At 37.2% G+C, this 19,462-nt stretch overlaps 1 protein-coding gene across 6 annotated transcripts in view; it reads right to left on the bottom strand.

Annotated features, from left to right (window-relative positions):
* Positions 1–19,462, bottom strand: part of LIN52 (lin-52 DREAM MuvB core complex component) — a 111,385-nt gene that overhangs the window by 34,404 nt on the left and 57,519 nt on the right. Inside the window, exons 6-7 of one of the 6 annotated variants that reach the window (XR_005363524.1) lie at positions 12,234–12,378; positions 1,769–1,856 (exon numbers count right to left, since the gene is read on the bottom strand). The exons of 3 other annotated variants lie outside the window; for them this stretch is intronic. The gene's annotated coding sequence lies outside the window, so the exon portion shown is untranslated. Of the gene's footprint in view, positions 1–1,768; positions 1,857–12,233; positions 12,379–19,462 lie in introns of those variants that run through there. 2 more of the 6 variants (XR_005363523.1, XR_005363526.1) reach the window with 2 other exon arrangements.

The following is a 19,462-nucleotide window of genomic DNA, read 5'->3' as shown; positions in this document are numbered from 1 at the left end:
TCATAATGATGTGCGTTAGAGCAGTTTTATTTTCATCTATTTTAGTTGCACCTATCAAGACCTTTCAGACTGGAAATATAAGTCTTTCAATTTGTGGAAGTTTTCTTTAAGTATTTCATTAATGATTTCCTTTCTGCTTCCCTCTTTCTCTTTCTGGAACTCCTATTATTCAGATTTTTGGCTCTCACAAATTGGTTCTCTTTTCTTTGCTTTTCCCTTAGTTCATGTCTTTCTGGTCTACTCTATTTCCTTAACTTCAACTCTATTTTTATTGTATTCTTCATTCCTGTCACATTTTTAACTTCCATGGAGAACTCTTTCATGTTCTCTGTAAAGTCCTTTTTATAATTACATCCTGTTTTTATTACATTTGCAATATCTTCTTTTTGAGTTTTTTTTTAAAGACTTTATTTATTCATGAGAGACACAGAGAGAGAAGCAGAGACATAGGCAGAGGGAGAAGTGGGTTCCTCACAGTGAGCTGGATGTGGGACTCGATCCCCAAACCCAGAATCAGGACCTGAACAGAAGGCAGACGCTCAACCACTGAGCCACCCAGGCATCTCTTTCTGAGATTATTAATAGAGTAGTTTCGCAGAGTCTGTTTTCTCTGACCGGATTTTTTCCATTTGTTGCCTTTGTTTTTAAAATTTTTTGTCAAGGGCTTTTCTCAAATGTTGATCTTTCACTGTTTTTTCATTTGTAAGAACAGGGACAAAAAATTTGCTTGAAAAGTCTGAGAGTTATAGGAGTTGACCTTGGTGATTATGAGCTTCACTGCAGTATGACCAAGCTGGTTAGTTGTAGAACTTCCAATGTCAATGCCTTTATTCTTCTTGGGCTGGTCAGATTCCTCTCTTCCGACTTCCTGATCGGAGGGTAAAGGCCTATTTGTGGAGGGTGGGGCGGTGTCAGCACAGAGTGTACATAATACCCTATATTTTCAGTACAGAAACCGTTCATCCTTGGGTGGTCTGTATCTACCAGTTGAGGAACCATTTTGTTTTACATTCTCTAGAAAATGCAGCTCCAGTCTTTTGTGGGATAGAATAAAGCAGGTGATCTGGATATCTGACTCCTCCTTAAACAGACTTTAATGAATCTTCCTTATTTAAGCCATCTCCCCCATCCACCTGATCCCAATCTTCAGCCTTCTGGAGTACTGTGTGAGATGTGAAGTGGCTTGGTTCTTGGCCTTCCTCTTTTAAGGATTGTTTTTCTTAGGTCTGCTACATTCATATACCTGCCAGCTGCCACAATTTGTAACTGTTGTCCTCTATCCTTATTCTCCTTGAGGTTTTATATCTTTTTTAAAAAATTGTTTTAGTAGGGTTTGGGAAAGAAGGAAAGCAAATGTATGCATTAAAACCATCATTAGCTGTGGTGCCTGGGTGGCTCAGTTGGTTGAGTATCGGATTCTTGATTTTGGCTCAGGTCATGATCTCAGAGTTGTGGAATTGAGCCTTCCATCCAGCTCCAGAGTCAGAGAAGAGTCTGCTTCTCTCCCTCTCCCTCTGCCCCACCCCCCATGTATGCACGCATGTTCTCTCTCAAAAATAAATAAATCCTAAAAAAAAAAAAATAATAAAACCATCATTAACCTGAAAGCACTCTCTTCCCCAAACTTATAGTTCATGATACATAGGTACCTTCCAGCTTTTTCTGTGATTTTAACTGTTTTGTCATCATCCCCACTCCCATCTTGGTTTTGGTTTTGTCTTTACATTGGTAATATTAGTCTTTCTAAGGGGCAAGAGACAGTGTATACCTTCTGAAAAAGCAGCAACGGAGAAAAGAATGGGTAAGTACTCATCTATTCTCTGAGTGCCTTGAAGACTATACTTCCATTTCTTCTTCTGTAAATACAAAAAAATTCTATCTATTCAACCAGCATTTGCACAACACAGTTTGTTTTTTTTTTTAAATGGATTTATTTTTGACAGCATATAGGTGGGTCTTGGTTTTTCCTGTCTCTCCCTCCTTCATCCCTCCCTCCCTCCCTTCCTCTCTTTCTTTCTAAAGAAATCTCTAATACCAATGTGGGGCTCGAATGCACGACTGGGAGATCAAGAGTCACATGCTCTATCGACTGAGGCAACCAGGTACTCCTGCACAAGTTTGTAATATTCAAAAATAATAAACCACATGGCTTCTAACAGCGAGGGTCTTGCAATTTAGTTGGGAAGACAAGCATAAATAACAAGTGAATACTAATGAAGTCAGGATCATGAGGGCTCACTGTGGCTAAAAAAGAAAGAGAATAATAACAGTTCAAGAAAAAGAAAATGGTTAGAAGAGAGAATTAGTCATGATGGAAATCAGGAGAATTCAATGGGATGCTGAGGTTAGGGGAGCCATCTTCTATCCACATTCATGTTCTGTCTTCTAACTACAATCTGATTTTTCCTTAATTTTAAATATTTGTTAAAACTTATTAACATTTATTAAACACCTTTTTATAAAGTAACCAACAGAAGTTTGAGGGACATTTATAGCTAAGTCAATCACTGACTCAGACGGCACTGTCAAGGCGGTGAATGCTACCCACCCAACTGCAAAAGTTGTAGGTGTAACCTGCTTTGAGAAAAATAAACATCTATTAAAAAACAAAACCAAACAAAACTATTCATGATGCAAAATGAAATTATTTAATTTGCAAGACTGAACTTTACACAAAGCTTTTACTCACTGTGCCAATTATTCATGTATTGCCTCTCTACCCTCCTTTGTGATACTAGAGCTGGACCCTGCAACAGGCTACATTTTTCTTCTGTCAGCTGGCTTGATGTTAAGCTTGCCAATAGAGAGGGTGCTGGTGGGAGACTGCAGGCTGAAGAAGAAAGAAAGAACTTTTCTTCCTTTTTACACTGTATGGTTTTTCTCCACAGTGAGAAGCAGGTTGGTATTGGGGGTCCCCACATTGTTCACCTTGCCAACAGTGGTTCTCATTTCAGTGGCAGGGCTCCTTCTGGCTAACATTATTTACCACCACAGGGCAGCTCTTCCTATAATTCACCAACAGAGTACCCTTTGGCAGTGGGCAGCATGTTCTGCTGGCAGCTCTGACCTCTCTTCAGAGGTCTGAATCTCAGCCTTGTGGGAACCTCATCTAAGTTTCTAACTTCCTCTGTGGTTCGCTTTCCTTCAGCCCCAGGAGAAGTGGCTTTCTGTAGCTTCTACTCCTGTACTCTTTAGAGTCTTCTACCCCTTTCACCTAGTTAACAATTTAACACTTCTTTACTTAAAATCTTCCCTGTTCAGATTATTCCTCATTGGATTCTGGCTGTTACAGTCACCCAAAAAGACCAAACAAATGGAATACAAATGATACCAAGTAAAGACGGTCCCCAAATGCTAATGTTAAAAAATAAATTCTAGCAACTACTGTTAGAAGTCTAGAGAAATCCCCCCAAGAGAAATCCCAACACCAATTCTGAATAAGACAACTATAAATATAAGGTTTCCCAAACCATGAGTAGTACTAAGCACTGAAGAACAAGAGTAAAGAACAACTATGTCAGAGAAACTTTTAGATTCTGTTGTGATAAAATTACAAGATTAGTGGCTGACAAGAACCCAATAGATGAAAGAACCTGATTATAAGAAAGCATTTAATAGTGCTTCTCCTGGCATCTTCCTTGCAAAATTAATTAAAACTAGCCAGGATATATGAGTCTCATGAATTGAAAACTGGCCTCAAGACCGCAAGGAGTGATTATAAACTGCCTTAAATCACATTGAGGAAAGTGTCTGGTAGAATGTCCAGAGAGTATTAGATTGGTTATAATCCAGTATTTCCATTAATACTTGGGAAAGTAAAGAGTAAGTTAATTTTTTTTTAAGAGTAAGTTAATTAATGTTTAGTAGACATGAACTAGAAGGGATCTGTAAAAACCAGTATGGTCTAAAGTATAAAAAATTTAGAAAAGTGAGAAAGATGTACAAAAAACAAACTCTTTCCCTTTATTATGAACAATTCAGATAAAAAGTAATTTTTACCCAGTGATCTCAAAACCTCCACATGCAGGTGGGACTATGTATAGTTGACAGCAAAGAATCAGAGGTTTTTATCTGGGCTAAGAACAGCATCTACCTTGGGGGATCTAATTCCTTTCATTCTATAGAGATTATAAATTCATGGAGAGAAGAGTGTTTAGGTCTATAAATAATCCTTTGCATGGCTACATCATACAGCAGCTTGAGTTAATGCCAGAATTTCCTTTCTGTGTGGATTTGTAGATTTACAAATATACAAAAGTAGAGACAAAATGGAAGAAGTAAAAGCAGCAAAACAATAGCAGCCAAACTGAATTTTTTTATAGATAAAGATATTACTAATGCTTTAATAAAGAGATTGCCTAAACTCAGAAGTTGTCTGGTCTTTCCCCTCCTTTCCTGTACCTTCCTGGCATCCTATATGGAGAACACAGAACTTATGTGGGGCCTCAGTGGAGAACAAAGCAGACACTAATAGGGGGATGTAGACAGTGCTGATAGAACATATATCATGAACATGGGAGTGAAAGTAGGAAAAACCTAGTCTAGCAATCAGGTATAGCCTTCCAAAAGAGTTGTCATTTAAGCTAAGCCTGGAGTTTGCTCTAGTCACTATGTGGATTCCTTCTCAAGGGAATGATTTGTCAATGCTAATATCTTGCTATGGGAGAGAAAATGGTCTGGGGCTTTTCTCAAATTGCCTTCATCCAGTCAAAAGGGGCCCCAGTGTCTGTTTTTTTGTTTGTTTGTTTTTTTGGAGAAATTCAGGGCCCTAAAAATGCTAGCAAGTCACAATTAAGCTAGGAAAGGGCTGGGTTAAGCTCCTCCTGAACCCATACCCATACCGATACAGTATGCTTCATGTTTCTTTCTAGCAGTTAGCTGGGTAGCGGGGAGACAAGTACTGACCTTAAGAAGTGATATTCATGGCAGTGCTAAGCAGTCCTCAGAAGAGCATCCAGGGCCAGGACCCAAAGCCTTCCCTAGTTACCATGGCCAGAGGACTTAGGCTTGTTCAGCAATCAAGTTAAGGAGCAGAGGCTTTAGAATCAATCATAGGCCTGAGTTCTAGTCTTGGCGCTGTCATTAAATATCTTGGGAAAAAAAAAAAAAATCTTGGGCAAGTGACCCCCTCTTTCTTCTGTACAGTGAGGATAGTAATAGTAGCTACCCCCAACAAAAGTGGTATCAAAGTAGGGAAAAGGAGCTGGGCAGAGTGCCAGTCACACATCAGGAAATGCAGGCTGTTGATGCTAATAATAAACAAGAATATACCTATATGTGAAGGACTATATCTATAAGTAGCAGAACAACTAGATATAGGTTTATTTGTATATGCCTAGATTGTTTATTAAACCAATATTTAGTTATCTTAGAATGTCCCACAGGCAAACAAGACACAACAGGTTGAAAGCAAGTATCTCTCAGCCCCAAACAGTACTTTTACTTACATTCTCTATTCTGGTTAATAAAACCAATTACAAACTACTCGAGTTAGAAACAGAGTTATCTAAGACTTCTGTATCACTGCATCTTTTAAAACTGATATTCTTATATGCACCAGATATGAAAAAGAGAGGGAAAGATAGTGAAGAACAAGTCAACAGCCTCAGTCCTCAACTATGAGTGTTCTTCCTAACAAGAGGCCAGCTGACTTCCTTGCTCATCATTCTACAGTGGCCACCCAGAGCCTTTGGGATAATGTGTAGAGAAATATTTATGTATAAGCACACACATACAATTTTGTTTATAATTTCAGGAGATTTTATGGACTTTTAATGTGTCTACACCTTGGCTTATATCATATGCACAATCAGGCTCCTTCCTGGTTTTCCATCCTGGTCTCCTGACTGCTTACTCAGCAGTTCCCCAAACATAGCATGCCTTGGGCCCGTGCTTTTACCATTGCTTATGCCCAGACTTCCTTACCCACACTCTGTGCAGCAATCACCACCCCCATGTCCTCTTGACCCTACTGCTTACTGCCCAGCTTTAGAGACTGTTTAGGGTTACTTCCTCTGTCTGAGATAAGTACCCTTCCCTAGTGCTCTCCAATAAATCGTAATTTCAAGGACAAGAACATTCTCTTTTTCTCTATAACCTCATGCTCAGCAGAGTATGTCCACATAGGAGGCATTCACTTATTTTTGAATGATTAAGTTTAACCTTTTAGGGCTCACACGCTGGTAGACATAGGTAATTGTCTACACATAGGCATTTCCTCACTTAATCTTTGTTAACAAAACCCTGGTTTTATTCAAGTAAAGGGTGAGCATGTACTCAGGGGAGGCTGGGTTCCTTCCCAGTTCCAAGGATGAACCAGGATTAGTCCATCTCAACCAATGATGGTAGTCTCATTTCTCTTGACCATGATTAGTTTAAGCATAGGAATGTGACCAACACTGTTCAATGGCATGCAAGGGAAATCTGCTTCAGAGCTTCTGGGATTTTTCTCACTAATAAGAAGATGCATAGGGGAAAACACAATTCCCTTTTCTATCTTAGGGTACTTTTGTCAGCCTATGATATTAAAAACTTTAGCAGCCATCTTGCAAACATGATGGAAACCAACCTAAGTGTGTGTGTGAGGGATCCAATACACTGAAATGACACAGCAGAAAGATGGAGCTAACAGGGGTCTCCAATGATAATGTCAAGTAATAAATTACCCAACCCTAAAAATGAAGTGCCTCTATATTACATCTTTATCCTTTAAACCTTTGTAGTTGATTCTTCTGTAACTTGCAGACAAAAGGATCCTACCAATAGAGAGTATATTAGTTTTCTGGGACTGTTGTAATGAAATGAGTGGCTTAAACATCAGAAATTCACTGTCTTACAGTTGTGAGGCTACATGTCTAAGATCAAGGTATCAAAGGGTTGTTTCCTTCGAGGCCCATGAGGAAAGGATCTGTTCCAGATCTGTCTCCTTGGCTTTTAAGATGGCTGTCTTCTCCCTGCATTTCTTCACAATCATCTTCCCTCTATGTGTCTGTCTCCATGTCTAAATTTCCCTCTTGTATAAAGATACCAGTCATACTAGATTAGGACCCACCCTACTGACCTCATTTTAATGATTACCTGTATAAAGACCCTACCTCCAAAAAGATCACATTCTGAGGTACCAGAAGTTAGGATTCTGACATACCTTTTTGGGGGGCACACAGTTCAATCCTAACAGAGACCCTTTAAAAAAACCTAATGAAAGCCATCAATACTCTCTGCAGAGAAATATTTATGTATAAGCACACACATATAATTTTGTTTATAATTTCAGGAGATTTTATGGACTCTTAGGTTAAGAACCATAGCTACACTACCTTCCTGAATATGACACACACCTGAGCATTAACTACACACTTACAGACACTAAAATTAGTATTGTCTAGGTAGCAACACTATATTGCAGGCAATTCTAAGGGTACTATGTTATGTATATGCAAAGGTAGGAAAGAGGTATTTTATTGAATGAAGGTTATGTCAAGATTACAAGAAAGCTTTAAGGAAAGGAAGTTACCAAGAGTCTTCCTTAAAGGGATAAAGTTAATACCCTTCATTTTACTTAAAAATTTTAGGGATTATTTGGGTAAGTTTAACCTCAGAATTTCCAGTATTAAGTTTTTCTTATAATTAAATGAAAATACACAATCTACAGTGAAAATTATTAGTACAAAGAGGAGACACATTTTATTTGCCTAAATCTGTTAATGTTATATGGCTTGAAACTTAAAATAATTGAGATCTAACCACTGAGAATACAGAGCTTTTAAAATGCTGGTTTCCATGGCCCCAGAAAACCTGCATAGTCAGGAAGGTTGGAAGGAGCTCTGGAGCCCAGAAAAATGGCAGGAAACAAAAGTTAGAGCAACTGGAAGGAAAACTAGAACCATCTAAGTACAACATCAATGTAACTTGCAACATGTAAGGGTCTAGAAAATTCTGAAATTTTGCACTATTTATTTAACTCTGAGAACTAGCATTCAAAATCATTAAGGGTCATTTGTGAACTGTGGTAATCAGATCAAATAAGTTTGATTTTTGCTCTCTAGAGATAAATAAGGTAACAGTAATGATAGGGACAGCAAACAGACACTTTCCTTCTTACTGTTAAAGATTACTACAAATCAAAGTTAAATTATAAAGTGAAATGCATAAGGACCAATCATTAAAAATCTGATCACTAAAAGCTACCTTTGAGGTTGGAACAAAAACTGGAAATGTTTGCAATCTGGCAAATAATGCACAAAATCCTTAATTACTGAGAAGTACATTTTTTTTCTTCCATGGAACATCCTCATAGCCACCACATGTAGAACCTATACTAAATGATAACAAAAATGTAACTCTGCCTGGGAGAATAAGGAGACACTACATGGAGAGACTGGGATTTCAAATAGCCTTGGAGGATAAGTGCAAATTTTCCAGATAAAACTGGAGAGAAAGGCTAAGTTGATGTTAAGAAAGTCCTTTGTGAAAGCCTGAGGAATCTGAATTTTATCTTGTAAATAAGACCCAAGGAGCCAAAGAACTTTTATAAGCAGGAGTATGACATACTTAAAAGATATATTTGTGGTAGCAGAAGACAGACTTTTTTACTGTTGACTATGGCAACTAAAAATGCCATACACCTAACAGATGCTCAAATTAATACTTGTTGATAGACTTACTGAATGAAGCTTTATGAAAGAATTATCAGAACATGTAGATTGACACATAAACAAAGGCTAGTCCAAAGAGCCACTACTGGGTATTCATCTATAGTAACAGAAAGTATCTAGGGCTTGATGCTTGTGTTTTGATACTGCTCAGAAAGAGGTATTATGATCTGTAATCAAATGATGCCAATTCTTTCTCTACAGTAATAAGACTGTATCTGGCTTAAAATTAAACAAAGCAAATCAATAACCTTATCTAGGGGAAATAATGCCAAATAAAATAGCATCTAAAACATCAATTTTTCTTTCAGTCTGTAAGCCCTTTTCTTGCTTGGCTGTACAGTCTCCAATCATCCCTGAAATACAAGTGATTGGGCTCTTCTAGACCCACCAGTTAAGGGGAGGGAACATTTATCTACCGTCAATTCATGGGACACTAATCTCCTTCCCACTTCTCTGATTACAAGCAAGCAGGATGCTAGAGGGAAGGCCTCAAAAGAAGCTTTAAAAATAAATAAATAAACCCAGCCCCTTCTGCTCCAGGAATACAGAAAAGATTGGCATTAGTACAAGAGAAAGTGATCTGTCCAAACAAAAGCCAATCTGAAGGAGGAGCAAACCCCACAAGCTAGCCTGGCATTATTGGTAGGAAGATAGCACACTTGTTAAAAATGTATATTTTAATTTTCTGTATTGCAAAAGGCCCCAATTTGCCCAGGGATCTAGCTAAGCTGCCATTTTCTACTACGACAGAGTCTAATCTTTATTTAATGGATTTAGCATCTATCTTTACTAGAGTGGTCTCTAAGGAAAAGGGGAGGGGAGAATGAAGGGGCAGAGAAGAGATGATCAGATCCCCCCTCCCCCTTTCATCCATCCGGCGCTCATGTTTGTGTTCAAAATTCAATTACCTCCTTATTGATACTTCACAGAGATATTTAAGCTGCAAACATGAAGCCCTGATTTCCCAAGGGGCCATGCCCCTCTCTATTTCACTGCTCTGCTTCCCCCTGGGTGAATTCCTGAGGCGTCCATATTAATAGGTAATCAGTCACAATTCATTTATTAAACAGCTAGCAAGGTTTATCAGCCTGCCCTGATTAGCCCGAAGAAACCACTGAATTCCTAATTTATTTATGGAAATGTAAGTGTCTTTCTGAATTCCATTCAGGAGCTGCAGGAGTGTTTTGGTCACCGCATCCTGCAATCTAACAGGCAGCACCAGCAGCAAGAGAGCTTTCCAGGAAGAAGAGGGGCGACCAGAAGGCAAAGAGCCAGGGACATACACTGTAGAGATTCTTCTCCTGGCCACGAGATTTGAGTCGACATAATCCTTGGATTAGTACTTATTTGATTGTTTTTTGTTTACATAAAAGAGTTTGAAATGTTGTCACTCAGCAGCCATTACTATCCACTGTAACAAAAATCAATCTCATGGATGCTGCCTTTTGATTGGCAGAAAAGTGGCCCTTAATGGAGTAGAACTGAGGACCTCGGTGAGTTAAAAGACAATCATTCTCAGTAGAGTTAAGACACCAAGCTGGAACAGCAAATCCAAACCATGAAAATAGTACTTTGCAAGCATTTGTCTTAGAATAGTAACTAAACCAGATTTTGTTTTAATCTTCTACTATTCTAGGCTGTAGTGACAAAACAGCTTTTCAGATGATTTCCACAATTCTAATCAATTAACAATTCACCCAAAATTGCCCATTACTAATTAAAAGGCCAATTCAAATTAAATAAAGCTCTTATGAGTAACATTAAGACCCATGCTAACTGCCCCAATAGGTGCAATTAGAAAAGAAACTGTTTTGGGGACATGAGCAGATCATACAACAAGACTCTTATTTCCAGCTAGAATTAGAACTGGTTTCTTCTGAAAAAATGATAAAACACAAAAAACATTAAAAAATGTAGCCTATGTTTCAATGCCAACAAAGAATGTTAATGCTTATCTTTGTGTGGGTTATCCACAGCCAATATTTCCAAGTCCCAATCTGCCTTCCTCAGAGTTTACTATGATTAAGAGCAACCTCCCCCTATAACCTAGTGTATGCAGTGAAAGGCAAGCCATAATCCTAAGAAAAACATCAAATCCCAATGAGGATGATGCCTGGGTGGCTCAGCGGTTTAGCACCTGCCTTTGGCCCAGGGCATGATCCTGGAGTCCTGGGATCGAGTCCCACCATCAGGCTCCCTGCATGGAGCCTGTTTCTCCCTCTGCCTGTGTCTCTGCCTTTCTCTGTGTCTCTCATGAATAAATAGATAAAATCTTAAAAAAAAAAAGTTTAAAAAAATCCCAATTGGAGAACATTCTACAATGTATCTAACTAGTAAGTCCTCCTTAAAACTGTCAAGGTCATCAAATACAAGGAAAGCCCGTGAAACCGTCACAGCCAAATGGAGCCTATGGTGAGTTATGATTCCTAAATGTAATGATATCCTTGATGGGACTCCGGAAATAGGAAAAAACTAAGGAAATCTGAATAAAGTATAGGGAAAATGTTAAACAAAAAAAGTTCGTTAATTGTAACAAATGTATAATAAATATACCATAATAATAATAGGGGGAAACTGGGTGTAGGTTAAATGGAAATTGTTCCTTTATAATTTTCCCATAAATACCTGAAACTATTCTAAAAATTAAAAATCTATCTAAAAAACAGAAAGTGACAACATATAAACTAAATTACAAGGTGGCCAAAACATGAATAAATGATTATAATTTTACAACAGAAGGTTGAAGAAAGTACTTTTGAAAAGTCATTTTTCATTGAAAACAATATTTTTGGATTAGTGAAAAACAACACATTTATAAATGAAAATTTTCATATATATTTATTTGTTTTTACCTAATAAGAATAGCAAAAACATATTTATAGTTATTAGTATATTTAGTTATCAGTTTTAAATGTATTCTCCTGAAAATGTTATCTCTATGCAAAATGTCAATTAGTATTATAACTGCAATAAATGAGAAACCCCCTAAAACACACACATACACACACACAAAAGATAAAAAGCAAAGCAGTTATGATAGGAAAAAATAAGTAACTGGGAGGGATGTTTTTTATTTTTTATTTTTTGGGCGGGGAGGGATGTTTGCAAAGAAAATCAATATAGCCTCAAACCAAATATTAACATTCTTCATGTTGTATTACTGTTACTTTAGGATATGTTAATATTACTGTTCCTCTGAGTTTGAGTCATCAAGAAATTATTTGTATATGCTTTGGCTAAAGATGAAACAGGCTCAAGTCAGGAGCACCAATCTTCCCCATTCCCAAATTAACAAATGTATACATTCAGATTCTGTTAATAACTCCATAATGAAATATAATAAAATTTTATTTTAAGGCCCAATGTCTTTATCTGAACTGCCCAATATATAAAAATGCTACATATGGCCCTGGCTTCTAAAGTACTAGCTAAGGAAAAGTAAAAACTGAAGCACATCCTGGCAGGTATAGCATGCTACAAATAAGGGCTGTGGAGTCAGATGACATGGACTTGATTTACAGCTCTTGGGTCAGCCCAAACCTTTGTGAACTATAAAATGGGGTCAATAGTCCAACTTACTCAGTGTAGTTGTGAGGCTTTGGAAACTATGCATTTAAAGCACTTAGCACAGTACCTATTAGTAGGTACTCATATAATGATGGCTGTTGAGGCTATGCTTATCAATGTTTCTCAGCTGGCATTTGATGACTACAGGCAGAAAAACCTGAGGAAACAAAAAGTTAATTGAACAGTATAAAAACAATGCAAAGTCCATCTGTAGAGTTCATTAACATTAACACAGCACCCATACATTCAATGCACCTACTTGATGCACTTAACAACCTATATGGAAGGCAAAGCAGTTATTTATCACTTATAATTCATAGATACGAAAAATTAGGCAAGGTCAATAGCTAATAACGAGCAAAGTCAGGACTTGAATGTAATTTTCCTCACTCTAACTGGCTAGTTCTTTGGCCTCCCATTCTGCATCTTATGCACGTTCTGTCCTTTGGCTGATAACTCTTTGACTTCTCTGGCACATTACTCTGATCCATGTCAAATTCCTTACAACTAAAACCCCTATAATGCTACAGGATTTCTTAAACTCCACTGCTTTCATCAAGAGCTACCATTTTAAGAAATTTCAATATGAAAAAGAGACTATTCAAAAAGCATTTGATTCGTATTAAAATAACCAACAAAAACAGACTGGTCAATCACTTTAATTTTTCTTCTAATTTATGCTCAAGTACACCCTAATCTCCTCATCAATAAATTTCATTGACATCCTTGTCCAAGGCAGTTAGTCTCAGTCTTTGATATTTACATATTCCTACAATCAAGACAGAAAAAAAAGATAAAAAGATGCTGCTTAAATTCTTCTTGAATATTGTATGCATTAACACCCACTTAAAGTAAGACTACATTAAACAAACTTCCTATTGCAGGTTATCATTCTAGGATTTTATGTGGAAAAATCTGTCCTCTACACTTGTAGACTCTAAATCTTATGGACTCACTTAAAATAGTTCTGGTAATACATGAAATAACAAATGAACAAAAATATTAAAATGTTCTTTCTGGTCTACTTGTCCCAGCAGGTGACCCTTTATCACTCCTACCAAAGAAAGTTGCTAAGAGTTACCCCCACATAGCTACATTTTAACTAAAAACTTCAAAGGGAATACTGCCATCTACTGAATCACATTTATCACCATTCCGTTGCTATGACAGTGATACCTCAACTTAATGACTCCCTGAAAACAAAATTTTTAATACTAAACATATTTATTGTTAAAAGCAAACATTTAAGGCACAAAAGTTGTATATATTCATAACTACCCACAACAAAAAATCCTAAAAAGCAATTCCTCTTATTCTTATCCAATGATATAATAAGCCCTGCTCAAAGGAATATTTTTTTTAATTTTAAAAAAGATTTTATTTATTTATTTGACATAGAGAGAGCCAAGTACAAGCAGGCGGAGTGGCAGAGGAAGAGGGAGAAGCAGGCTCCCCACTGAGCAGGGAGCCAGACACAGGGCACATCCCAGGACCCCAGGATCATGACCTGAGCCGAAGGCAGATGCTTATCGGACTGAGCCATCCAGGGGCCCCACACCAATATTTTGAAATGCGGTTGGAATACTACTAATGCTTGATAACTTTCTTTGTGCAAGCTTCCCATAGCAAGCCAGAAAGGCTAGCATCTCAATTTAACAACAGCCTAGCTATTAAGACTTCTGAGTGAATTACTTAACTTTTATCTTAGCCACTATTTATCTTAAAAAAGATTTTTTAGTTAACTTTTAAAGTGCAGCATATACATAGAAAAATGTATGAGTCATAAGTATATGTGAGAGGAATTTCACAAAATGAACACACAACCACCATTACCAGCCCCCCCGCCCCAGGAGTCTCCCTTCTTATGCTCCCTCCCAGCTACCACCATACTTACAATGCAACCATTATTTTGATTTATATCATCATAGATTAGCTTTTTGAACTTTATATAAATGATATCGTATAATACGTAATCTTTTGTGTCTATCTTCATTTACTTAATGTTCTGTTCCTGAGACTCATGTTGTTGCAAATAGCAAGTTTGTTCATTTTCAGGATTATTTTTTTTTTTTATTTTTTTTATTTTTTATTTATTTTTTTTTTATTGGTGTTCAATTTACTAACATACAGAATAACACCCAGTGCCCGTCACCCATTCACTCCCACCCCTATTTTCAGGATTATATAGTATTCTAGCATGTGACTATACCTGAGTTTATTTGTTCATTTTACTGTCAATGAACTTTTGGATTGTTTCTAGTCTGGGTCTATTATGAATAGCACCATTCTGAATATTTCTGTATGCATATTTTGGTATACAAATGTTTTCATTTATATTTCTGGAGTATATATCCAGCACTGGAATTACCAGATCATAGGGTATATGTATGATCACCCTTAGAAGATACTGCCTGTTTTCCAAAATGGCTGTACCCATAATCATTTACCATTTAAAGTCTCATATTTCTCAGCAAAGGGCCAATCTTTCAGCTGGAAATTGTTCTCAGAAAAATTTGAGATAGTTGGAAGCAGGTTGGGAGTACTCAGGGGAAGAGAGTACAGAGAGTTGCTTAGATCTTTACTTGAGACCTTTCCAGACTCGGTTCCTCCTTGAGGACTATGACCTATAGTCCACAGGATGCTAGAAGCCTATTTTGAGTCTGTATCCCAAGTCACTACCAGTTTACCAGAAGGTTTCTCCTGGTCAGGTTCTTCGAAACATTCTCTAAAACCTAATCAATACCTCAAATTCCTAGATAAAGATATTATATGTTTTTGAGCACAAGCTAAGTTGTTTAGTTGGAATTTAGAGGTATTTTAATACCATAACTTCCTTCCCATCTGACTACATGGAATGTGTATTATTTTATTTTTTTAAAGATTTATTTATGATAGACAGAGAGAGAGAGAGAGAGAGAGGCAGAGACACAGGAGGAGGGAGAAGCAGGCTCCATGCCGGGAGCCTGATGTGGGACTCGATCCCGGGACTCTAGGATCGTGCCCTGGGCCAAAGGCAGGTGCTAAACCGCTGAGCCAGGGATCCCTGGGTGGCGCAGCAGTTTGGCCCCTGCCTTTGGCCCACGGCACGATCCTGGAGACCTGGGATCGAATCCCACATCGGGCTCCCAGTGCATGGAGCCTGCTTCTCCCTCTGCATGGAGCCTGCTTCTCCCTCTGCCTATGTCTCTGCCTCTCTCTCTCTCTCTGTGACTATCATAAAAAAAAAAAAAAAACCTGAAACTTAAAAAAAAAAATAAATAAATAAACCGCTGAGCCACCCAGGGATCCCCTGGAATGTGTTTTAATGTAAAGAAGTTTCTCAAAAAGAATATTAATGGAATTAAATTGGGATTACTACAATGGGAACCCTTCCTCCAAGATTTCTCCTATTTACAATGACAAAGACTCTTGTCAATAATGTGAGAATACCATGCCTAACTTCAGTCTTGTACTGATCAGGATTTGTACAGTCTTCTCTCATCATGATGTCTCAACTTAAAGGCAAAAAGGAGACAGCTGCCAGAATATTTTAATACCTATGAATTCAGAGAATTGCTCTATGTCAGTCTAATCATTTTGTAGAGTTATAAAAATATCTGCTACAAAAGTATGCTATAAGTATGTGTCCTTATGTGAGGGTAATAAAACAGTGCACAGCCACAGGTCAGAGTATGCCAACCCAGAACCGATAAACATCAGTGCTGCTGTGGATTTTAAATACTGTTCTGGCTAATCTTTTTAAAGGACTCTTGTTTATTAAACCAAGAATTAGCTGCAATAGTAACCAACTGCTTCAGTGCTTCAACAATGAGTTGTGCCTAATGAAAATTCAAAAATCATCACTGCATTCATAAGGAGTTAACAGTCAGCATGTAGAAGACTAAAAAAAAAAATCAAAATATTTTTAAAATTAAGAATCTTTGAGACTCTGATGGGTAGTAAATTCATTCAACATAGAAAGCAGAAATAATCAAATCATTGTGAAAGTGCAGGTCAAACTCACTCTAGGCCAGAGATGCCTGACAGTGGCCACTTTCTTATCTCGTTGTTACCACTTACAGGCTTACCAGGGTAAACCCAGAGAGGGTACAGCATGGTGCAGTGGCCAAATAACATGTAAGGTCACTTTGCCTCCCTATGTAATTACTCAGCTGTATGTGAACGAACAGGCAAACAGGCAATGCCTTTTACTACTGTACTAGCAAATTTGGGCTGCCAGCAAGGGAAATGAATATGAGAAAAAAGTATTTGTGGAGGTTAACCAAAAAAGAACTGCTACATGGAATGTTACATTTTACATGGAATCTTACAATGTGGAGGAAACCAATTTGCCAATGATAATATAGAAAATTTATTTCTTTCATTGCAGTTTAAATTCTTTTTTTTTTTTTTTTTAAGACTCTACCAACCACCTTCAGCCCACAATCATCTCTCATTTCTCAACTCCTATGGTACTCAAGTGGCATTCAGTACATGCTCTCTTGTACTGTGATCTTTTTACATATCTGCCTTGTCACCCTAATCAGATTATAAGTAGAAGAGTACATGTTTTTGACATCCAGGGTATAGAACCATTGCTTTTCATAGCAGGCCATTAATAAATGTTTATTTATCATGAAAACATCTAAATCCTAAGAAATAGATGTGAACCCTTAATACAGTCAGATGTTATAATAAGCATCAAGGATGATGAAGAGATTATTTTAAATCTACTTTGGGTAAGAATTAAAGAAGAGGATGGGTAGAAAAGACTCATTCAGGAACTGAAGGAAGTCATGTATTAAAAAAAAAAGGCCTTCAGTTAGGAGCAGGGCTGTAATGGACTTCTTCAAATCCTTTTGTGTTTCCTGGACTATCATGTCTTTGTTTTCTTCTTTTTCTCATATAATTTGTTTTAAAATAGAAATAGAATTCATATGTCATAAATTTGCTCCCCCCTTAAACCATGGTAAGATACATATAAGATACACATTTTATCACCTTAACCATTTTTAAGTATACATTTTGGGGGCATTAAATATATTGATATTGCTATGCAACATATCTTAAAACTTCTTCCTCTTGCAAAACTGAAACTCTGTATCCACGAAATAACAACTCCCCATTCTCCTTTTCTCCCTTCCCCAGTCCTTGGCAACCAGCTTTTTGCTCAACTGCTCTTGGTACTCATATAAGTAGAAACGTACATTATTTGTCTTTTTGTAACTGCCTTATCTTACTTAGCATACCTTCAAGTTCCTCCGCGTTGCAGCATGTGTCAGATTTTCCTTTAAGGTTGAATACTATTCCATTGTATGTATATACCATGTTTTGTTTGTCCATTCATCCATCACTGGACACCTTGGGTTGTTTCCATCTCTTAGTAATTTTTAATGTTGCTATAACATGGGTGTACAAGTATCTTTTCAAGTCTCTGCTTTCAATTCCTTTGGGTATACACCCAGAAGTGGAATTGTTGGATCATATGTTAATCCAATTTTATTTTATTTTGAGGAAGCACCATACTGTTTTCCATAATGGCTGCAGCATTTTTACATTCCCAACAGTAGTGCACAAGTGTTCCACTTTCTCCACATCCTTGCCAATACTTGTTATCGTCCATCTTTTTCATTATAGTCATCCCAGTGGGTGTGGAGTAGTATCTCATGATTTTGATTTGCACTTCCCTAGTGACCAATGTTGTTGAGCATCTTTGCATGTGCCTAATGGCTATCTGTATAATCTTTGGAGAAATGTCTATTTAAATCCTTTGCCCACTTTAAAAATGGGGCTATTGTCTTTTTATTGTTGAATTATATGAATTCTTTATATATTCTGGATACAAGCCCCTTTTATAAGATATACAGAAATGATAGAAGATATACAGAAATGATACACAAAAGTTCTCTCCTATTCTGTGGGCTGTCTTTTCAATTTCTCTTCTCTTCTCTTCCTCTCCCCCCTCCTTCTCTCTCTCTCTCTCTTTTTTTTTTCTTCTTTTTAAGTAATTCTATACCGAATGTGGGGCTTGAATTCACAACCCCAAGGTCAAGAGTCATATGCTCTACCAACTGAGCCAGCCAGGTGCCCTGTACCTTTTCTCTTTCCTTTTCTTTTCTTTTCTTTCTTTTCTTTTCTTTCTTCTTTTTCTTTCTTTCTTTCTTTCTTTCTTTCTTTCTTTCTTTCTTTCTTTCTTTCTTTCTTTCTCTCTCTCTCTTTCTTTCTTTCTTCTTTTTTTTTTTTAGATTTTATTTATTTACTCATGAGAGACAGAGAGGCAGAGACATAGGCAGAGGGAGAAGCAGGCTCCTCACAGGGAGCCTGATGCGGAACTCGATCCCGGAACCCCAGGATCACACCCTGAGCCTAAGACCGATGCTCAACCGCTGAGCCACTCAGGCATCCCACTTTTTCACTTTCTTAATGGTATGTTTGAAGCACAAAAGTTTTACATCTTGAAGTCCAATTTTTAATTTTCTTTTTCTGCTTGTGTGTTTTTGGAATCATATGTAAAGAAACCACTGCCTAATCTAAGGTCCTAAAGATTTATGCTTATGTATTCTAAGATTTTTATAGTTTCAGCTCTTACATTTAGGTCTATAATGCATTCAGTGTAATGTAAGGGGTTCAATTTGGGGTTCTTGTCTGTGGATACTGTATTTTCCGAGTACCATTTGTTAAAGAGACTATCTTTCTTCCCCTGTCCCCCAAGTGAATGATCTGGCACCCCTGTTAAAAAGTAATTGACTATAAATTACCATACTGTCTTGATTATTGTAGTTTTGTATGAAAATTTTGAGACTATGAGTCCTTCAACTTTGTTCTTTATCAAGATTTTTTAGCTATCTTGGTTCTCTTGTATTTCCATGTGAATTTTAGGATATCCTTGTTAATTTTTGCAAAATCAGTTTCATTCTTGACCTAAAGTTCAGGAATAGTTCTCATATATGGAAGGGTCCATAGTCCTTGCCAGGTTAATCATGTAAACTGGGATCTTCTCACTGGTTACACCCTCCAAACACCAAAGCAAATGTAGGTGATAACAGACCATTTTTGCATATATTAATTTGACACACTGGTGATGAACAATAAAAACAGAATCAAATATAATCTCTAAGGACAGAATTATTAATTTAAATAATTATTAGACCTCATTTATGGCAAAAATCACTTCTTCTTCTAACAGTGTTATAAAATATTCCAAAGAAAATCAGACCGCATAAATAAAAAATATTTAAAAAAAAGGGGGGAGGGTGCCCGGG

The sequence above is a fragment of the Canis lupus genome, chromosome 8, assembly GCF_011100685.1.
Source record: "Canis lupus familiaris isolate Mischka breed German Shepherd chromosome 8, alternate assembly UU_Cfam_GSD_1.0, whole genome shotgun sequence".
In the NCBI taxonomy this organism is placed as follows: domain Eukaryota; kingdom Metazoa; phylum Chordata; class Mammalia; order Carnivora; family Canidae; genus Canis; species Canis lupus.
Note: the sequence above shows the minus strand (reverse complement) of the source record. Positions and strands in the feature narration are given on the sequence as shown.